The sequence below is a fragment of the Dipodomys merriami genome, unplaced genomic scaffold (genome assembly GCF_024711535.1).
Source record: "Dipodomys merriami isolate MVZ:Mamm:240054 unplaced genomic scaffold, mDipMer1.0.p SCAF_230, whole genome shotgun sequence".
In the NCBI taxonomy this organism is placed as follows: Eukaryota; Metazoa; Chordata; class Mammalia; order Rodentia; family Heteromyidae; genus Dipodomys; species Dipodomys merriami.
This window is the reverse complement of record NW_027203716.1, coordinates 674,692-682,322: the sequence shown is the minus strand read 5'-3', so window position 1 is coordinate 682,322 and position 7,631 is coordinate 674,692.

Genomic DNA, 7,631 nt, shown 5'->3' with positions numbered 1-7,631 from the left:
AAGGGAGCACGAATCTCTCACCAGCTGCCTGCAGGCTGCAAAACAGTGCATGGCAGACCTGTAGATGTCAGCTTCTGTGGTCACTGCTCACAGAATGAGACAGAAATGTTCTTCTAACAGCTGAATGATGTGACATTTCAGCTCGAGGAAAAGACCAGAAGCTTCGATGACCTGGCACAAGTAAACTCAAAGTTGCAGGAGAAGCTGGAAGTGCTCTGGACACAGTGGAGCAACAGGAAGAACAGCATCTGCAAGTTCCAACAAGCACTGGTTGGGCGTGAGGTATTGAAGAGACTACTGGACAAAGTGAGCTAGCTGGTGAGCACAGCAAATCTAGAGAAAGAAACCTTCCCAGAAGTCCTGAGCCTTGAGAGGTCCGCGTGGAAGGAGGAGGACCTGGCAGCTGACCCAGCGGGTGAACCAACTGACAGAGGAGAAGGATTGAGGGACGAGGCAGGTGTTCGACCTAGAGGATGAGCTGGGGGAACTGAGAAGGAAGCTGGCAGAGCCATGACCCCCGCGGGATCATCTCAGTCGAAGTGGCACTTGGAGGCCCAGGCCTACTGTACGCAAATGGAGTTGAAAAACCTGGACGAATAACTTCACATCCAGATCCAGGAAAACCAGAGGCTTCATCACCATAATGCAGAGCAGCAGGAGCAACTGTGGAGACTGGAGGAGAAGGCCAAGGATTGGCAGGAGATCCCCATGATCCCATGATGCACATATATGTGCAACAGACAGCTGGAGGAACAGCTGGCCCTTTTGCAAGACACTCTCCACAGGCTTAGCGGTGAGGAGAAGCTCACCACCATCCTGGACGCAGAGCAGCAGGTGCAGAAACACCTGCGAGAACAGCTGGACTGCACAGAGGAAAAGATAGAGGAATGGAAAGAAGTGACTGAGAGAGAAAGCCAAGCATCTCAGGAGCAGTCCCTGGCACAGCTGCAACCTGTGAGTGGCACATCACCTCCAATGAGTGGCTGAGCTCTGAGAAGGAGGCCCTACAGTAGCACCTAGAGAGGTAGACCCAATTCCTGGAGCAGCTGAAGCAAGTGCATGGCCTGACGAACTGGGGGGACCAAGTGGTGCCCCCCAAAGTGGCAGGACACTCTCAAGTGCCTAAAAGCAACCATACCACAGAAGGATAGGCTGCAGGCCCAGCTGAGCTTCTTGGCTTTCCCTAGGGAAGGGGAAGTAAAAAACCCTAGAGACGCAGGGGGAGGCTACTCCCCCCAACATGACCATCGCAGAGGATAGAGACATTCCCCAAACCGAGAGGGACGTGGATTTATGAGCATTCTGGCTGAAATCCACAGGGGGAAACTCCTGCTGCAGGAGTGGCAGGCCCACTGAAGGTGCCTGGTTCACCTGGCAGCTCAGTGCCAGAGAAAGCTCCAGCCACCAGCCCTCCATCCCGTGAGCTGGCACCACAGCCTGTGTGGGGATGGGAAGCGGGACAGGTGGGTATCTGAGAAGAAACTCTACTTTGTCCATGACCTGCCTGATGAGATGGACTTCCATAGTCCAGAGGGTGATCTCCAACATAGCTGCAGCCAGCTGTCGGCACACATCACACTGTCGATGAGTCCCTCGTGGCATGTAAAGAGCAGATGCTCGTTCTGGATGAGCTGTGTCAGAAAAAACCTGAGACTGTGTGCTGGCTGTTCTAGGAGAAGATGGAGAAGAGGAGAGAGCTGCGGGAGCCGCTGTCACTCCTTACCTGGGAAGACACGGACAGTGGGCTCCAGATGCAGTGCAGGCTGAGCTTCCAGCCACCACCGCCGCTTCGGTGGCCTCAGGCTCCAGGGTGGGCGAAATGAGGGAGGAGCAGAAAGGTTTTGAAGAATTGCCACTTCAACTCAGTGTGGAAACTGCCAGAGGAGAGGTACGGGTTCTCAACCCCATAGAGGACTCCCCCACAGAGCATGTCCTGCCGCAGATGTCCCACATCCAGAGCCACCCACAGCTCGCGGGCTTGGGTGAGAAGTGCTCCTTCCCTTTCTTCTGTAGACTGATGTAGATGATACTCTCTATGTGACAAACTGACTCTTCAAGGCCTCAGCAGCCACCACAAGTAGGTGGCCAGGTGGCCTTCTCTCAGTCCTCCATATGCTGGGTGATGGGAATGGTAAACTGTGGGTTGAGTAGGGCAAAGGCTGCCAGGAGGCGGCCCAAATTCTAGGGACATCTAATGGCCTATTGTTGGCAAGAGAAGAGGCCCATGGTATGCTTATCACAAAGAATAAATTGTTTCCAAAGTTATAAATTGTTTTCAAGCATCCAATAAAGATTTGTTCTTCCAGTCCTGGGGCTTGAACTCAGGTCTTGGCTACTGTCCCTGAGCTCTTTTTCTCATGGCTAGCAGTCTACCACTTGAGTCACAGGGCCACTTCTTGTTTTCTGATGGTTCATTGATGATAAGAGTCTCACACACTTTCCTCCCCAGGCTGTCTTTGAACTGTGATTCCATATCTCAGCTTCCAGAGTAGCTAAGATGACAGGCATGAGCCACCAGTGCCCAGCATGTGATACCTTTTGAAGGCATCTTGGTGAGTCTGTAAAAGTTGCCCCAAAGGGCCTGGATAGACCTTGACCCAATCAAGGAGCTGGGCTGGGGGAAAGATGGCCTTCTAGCCATTCTGTTCCCCAAAATTAAAGATGCCAGGTGGTGTTGGATGCATCAAACACCTAGGCCAACAGCCACCAGGCTCAGAGGGGAAAAGGTCGAGAATAACCAAAGATTTCAGTGTAGAAATCTCTAATTTTGCATGCAGGTGGTGTGTGTGTGTGTGTGTGTGTGTGTGTGTGTGTGTGTGTGTGTTTGAACTCAGGGTCTAGGCCCTATCGTTGAGTTTTCTTGCTCAACTCTAGTGCTCTGCCACTTGAATCACAGCCCCACTTGCTTTTCGATGGTTAATTGTAGGTAAGAGTCTCAAGGTCTTTCTTGTCCAGGAAAGAAGCATGATGGGGGCCCCAGGGAAACAAGAAAAGGTCAGATAATGTGATGTTAGGAAAATGAACCCTTAAATATGTATTTTAATGTTTTCGTTTCTTTCATGCATATGTTTCTAACGCATTTATAAGATTATTTCTTTGTTGCTTTGTATGTCCCTCCCCCACAGTGTAACCCCCACTTTCACTATATTTGATGTCAGTATAACATGTGGAGGAGATGGGGGCAAACAAGTCGTTTAAGGATTCAGGTGGACCTGTTGCAACAATGAGAAGTACAAAATGTCATGTCAAAACCAGCTTTACAATGTCGGTGGAGGGGGGGCGAGGGTGGTATAATTGGGTGGGGGGAGGGGGGAGGCTGGGAAGGGAGGTGAAGGGTAAACAAAGGAGGAGGCTGCAATGCTTGGTAAGAAATGTATGCATTATCCTGCCCATGTAATTGTAGCCCCTCTGTACAGTATGTTCTCAAATAAAATAAAATAATATTAAAAAAAAAAAAGAGTAAACACACTCATAGGTACAATGCCTATGGTGGGCGCCTCCTGCCCCCTGTTGGCCAGACGTGGAACATGTGGCCCCATGCCATTGTGGGGGACTATATTCCTCTAGAGTTCAATTTGGGGAAGTGACCAGGGTCAAGCTGACTTTTGCTCACCTTGAGTGCTGATTCCAGAGCAGATCTGTTCCACCCTAGGCCAAGAGAGCTCCAGGGGGCCTGGCTCCCAGGGGCACAAGGAAGTGAGAAGTCAGCTCCAGGCCGAGCTAAGAGCCTTTGCCCATGGACATCCCAACTTGGCTTTCCTGATCACCGTAAAGCCTGTCAAAGAACAACCCCAAAACAAACCAAATTGGAGCTGTGGATCACAGTGGTAGAGCTCTAGCATTGAACCAAAGAGCTCAGGGACAGGGCCCCCATGCTTTGACCCTCCCCCATAAAACACACATTAGCTCCATGAGAACTAGTAGGATTTGTGGAGTGTTTCTGAAGAATGGTGATAATGAAGAAAGCACCCTAATTCTACTGACAGTTGAACTTGTGACATAGAGCTATGTGCTAAGTCATTCCAAAGGGTGCTATGTTCTGAGTCCTTGAGAAGAGTGGGCCATGATGGGTTTTTCAAAGGGTTCTATGTGCTGAGTCCATTACACAATGTACTTTATGCTGAGTTCTTCAAATTGTGCAGTGTGCTAATTCATCCCAAAGGGTGCTATGTGCTGACTCCTTGAGAAGGGAGGGACAGGTGAGCTTTTCAATGGGTGCTGTGGGCCAATTCCTTTACACAGGATACATTTGCTGATTCCTTCAAAGGGGGGGGAGCTGTGTGCTGAGTCATGCCAATGGGTGCAATGTGCTACATCTTTGAGAAGAGAGGGATGAGGTGATTGCTGTGTGCTGAATCCTTTACACAGGGTTCTCTGTACTGTCTTTCAAATGGTGCTGTGTGCTGAGTCCTTCCACAGGGTGGTATGTGCTGAGTCCTTCAAAAATGTGCTATGTGCTGAGTTTTTCAAAGGGTGCTGTGCACTGAATGTTTTACAAAGTGTGTTACATACTTAGCCCTTCAAAGGGTGGTGTGTATGGACACTTAAAACAGGGTGCTATGTGCTGAGTCCTGGGAAAGAGTGCTATGTGCTCAGTTTTTCAAAGCGTGCCTTGCTTGGGTCCTATACACTACATGCTATGGACTCCCTCCTTCAAAGGGCACATTGTGCTTGCTGAGTCCTTTACACAGGGTGCTTTGTGCTATTTTTTAAAGTGTGCTGTGTGCTGAGTCATCCCAAAGCGTGCTATGTTCTGAGTCCTTGAGAGGTAGTTATCCACAACAATCCCTCTCTCTCTCTCTCTCTCTCTCTCTCTCTCTCTCTCTCTCTCTCTCTCTCTCTCTCTCTCTCTCTCTCTCTCTCTCTCTCTCACACACACACACACACACACACACACACACACACACACACACGGGGTCACCGTGCACATGCTTGATATGTGGAGTGAAGAGGCTTGGAGGAGAGTCTCCTCCAGTGGTGGGTCTGAGGGGATATTTGATCCCCTGAGCAAGTGGTATGGTTGGGACAGAATGCTGAGCTGAAGTGATGATGTAATTCCAATGGCATGGAAGACATATGGCCCAGTCAGGGCTGCTCTTGAGGGCAAGGGTTGGGGCTGAGCCAAGGGGAAGAGCGGGTGGGGCCGAGGAGAGGAGGAGCCAGGGACCAGGGGCCTCTCTGTGCTAGCAGCAGTGGCCAGGGTCTCACAGGGCCAGGCGCAAATGCGCAGATGAGGAGTGGTGGCCCGCAAGAGGAGTGGAGGCAGATAGAGAGCAGAGAGGAGTGAGCACACACACTGGGGGAAGCAGCTTCAGTGTCTTGTTGAGGCCACAATTGAAACGCAGGTCTTGGCCAGGAGCACAGAGCATGTGGAGCTGGCGCAGCCGGCGCATCGCCTTGCACAGCCCCAGGAAAGTGCATCAGCCATGGCTGCCCTGAGTCTGAGGTTCCAGCATGGGGAGCACGGTGGTGGAGGCAGCCATAGAGGAGAAGACCGCTGAGGAGGAGGCAGGTGAAGAGGCGGCTGTGGCAGCAGCGGTGGCGGTGGTGATGGTGGCATGAGTGGAAATGGCAGCGGCTGTGGCAGCGGCCTCTGAGGAGGAGGCAGCTGAAGTGGTGGTGGCTGAGCTGGACATGGAGAGGATTCGCTGAGCCTTGTTTCAAACATGGCACTGCCAGCTCAGATCTGTGGCGCCTCTCTCAGTCTCCCGGTGGAAATGATGCGACCCTGGCCGGCTTGATGCCCCTACCAGGTCCTGGCCCCTGGTCCTCTGACTCCGGGCCCGCTTCACCCAGAGCCACCACCTACAACTTCTCCCAGCAGCACCTTGAGTGGCTGCCCACAGGGCCCACAACCTGTGACCCCGCTCCCCACCACTCCTCCACCTTTCTCCCCTCCTCCCCCAGGACCCGGACCCGTGACTCCTGCCTCCCCTCTCCCTTCCTGCCTGTGCCTCCCCCATGCCCCACAGTCTGGCCTGGCTCTGCCACAAATGCACCCAGGGGTGGGTGGTGTGTGTGGGTGGCGACCCCAGGATCCCACCCCCCAACCCTAGGGGCCAGTTTTCCAGGAAATGGGGAGATACATGGTTGGGTGAGGAGGAGGCGTCAGATAGCCCCTGGCCTGGAGTAATGGAGCCACACAGCCACAAATGTGCACCCTTCCTCTCCCTGGTGGGAACCTGGTAGCTTTAATCAGATGTGGGGAACAGCATCTCCACACCTGCCTTCTCGGGTCTTTTCCTTTTTTCCTGGTGGTGGGGGTGTTGGATACAGAAGATAGAACCCCTTGCTGTGTGAGAGCTTGTCCTCTGTACTCGGTCACACTTTCACCTGAGGAGGGTCCCAGAAGAGCCCACTAGGGAGGTGAGGGCACTGGGGGTCAGATAGAAAATAAATATCTGGAAGGAACACACCCCCTCCCACAGACATACACCCAGCCTGTCTCCCCCCAACCCAGTAGTCATGAGTTCTCACAGGGTGATATTTCCCAGCTCTGCCAACATCTGCTGGTGCTCCTGGTCCATCTGGTCTCCTCGTTCTCCCCAAGAATATGCTACGTCACCCAGAAGCATCTAGGCTGGACATAGGGAGTCCATCCATCTAAGTAACATTTAGGAACCCATCTGATTCCCCAACACCGCCCCCACCCCAAGTCAGACACTCATCTGGGGGCATCATGACCCCCTGCTTGTTATGTGTCCCAGCTCTGAGAAGCCACCTTCTCGGGAATCCTTCACCCAGCATCCTCACCTAGGGTTTTGGTGAATGGGGAGTCAATATTGGTTGTTCCCAAGAGGACAGGTCTGGCCCTGGGAGAGTCAGGGTGGTTCTTTGTTATTCGAGTGGTGCTCCCCTTTGGTGGGACCCCCTGGTTCTGACAAGGAAATCCCCGTGCTCTAGCTTGTACATTGTCCAAGATGAGGAACTGACAAACTCAGGAGAGGCACTGCTCTGAGTCTGTGTGTTTATGAGTGTATGAATGAGAGAAAAAGAGAGAGAGGGAGAGAGAGCGAGCAGAGAGAGAGAGAGAGAGAGAGAGAGAGAGAGAGAGAGAGAGAGAGAGAGAGAGAGAGAGAGAGAGAGAGAGAGAGAGAGAGAGAGAGAGAGAGAGAGAGATCATCTTTCTCCTTGTACAGCCTGACTGTGCTCAGGTGAGTGATCAATTCGCAAATTGCAGCTGCTGCATGGACAACAAATCTGGATTTGTGTGTGTGTGTGTGTGTGTGTGTGTGTGTGTGTGTGTGTGTTGAGAAAGCAGGGAGATGAGAACAATGGAAACATATTTAAGTCACCATGTCTATGAAGATCAAAAGCATTTTTTTAATTGTATTTTATTTTATTTGAGAACATACTGTACAGAGGGGCTACAATTACATGGGCAGGATAATGCATACATTTCTTACCAAGCATTGCAGCCTCCTCCTTTGTTTACCCTTCACTTCCCTTCCCCGCCTCCCCCCTCCCCCCACCCAATTTTACCCCCCTCCCCCCACCCAATTATACCCCCCTCCCCCCCCACACCGACATTGTAAAGCTGGTTTTGACATGACATTTTGTACTTCTCATTATTGCAACAGGTCCACCTGAATCCTTAAACGACTTGTTTGTCCCCATCTCCTCCAAATGTT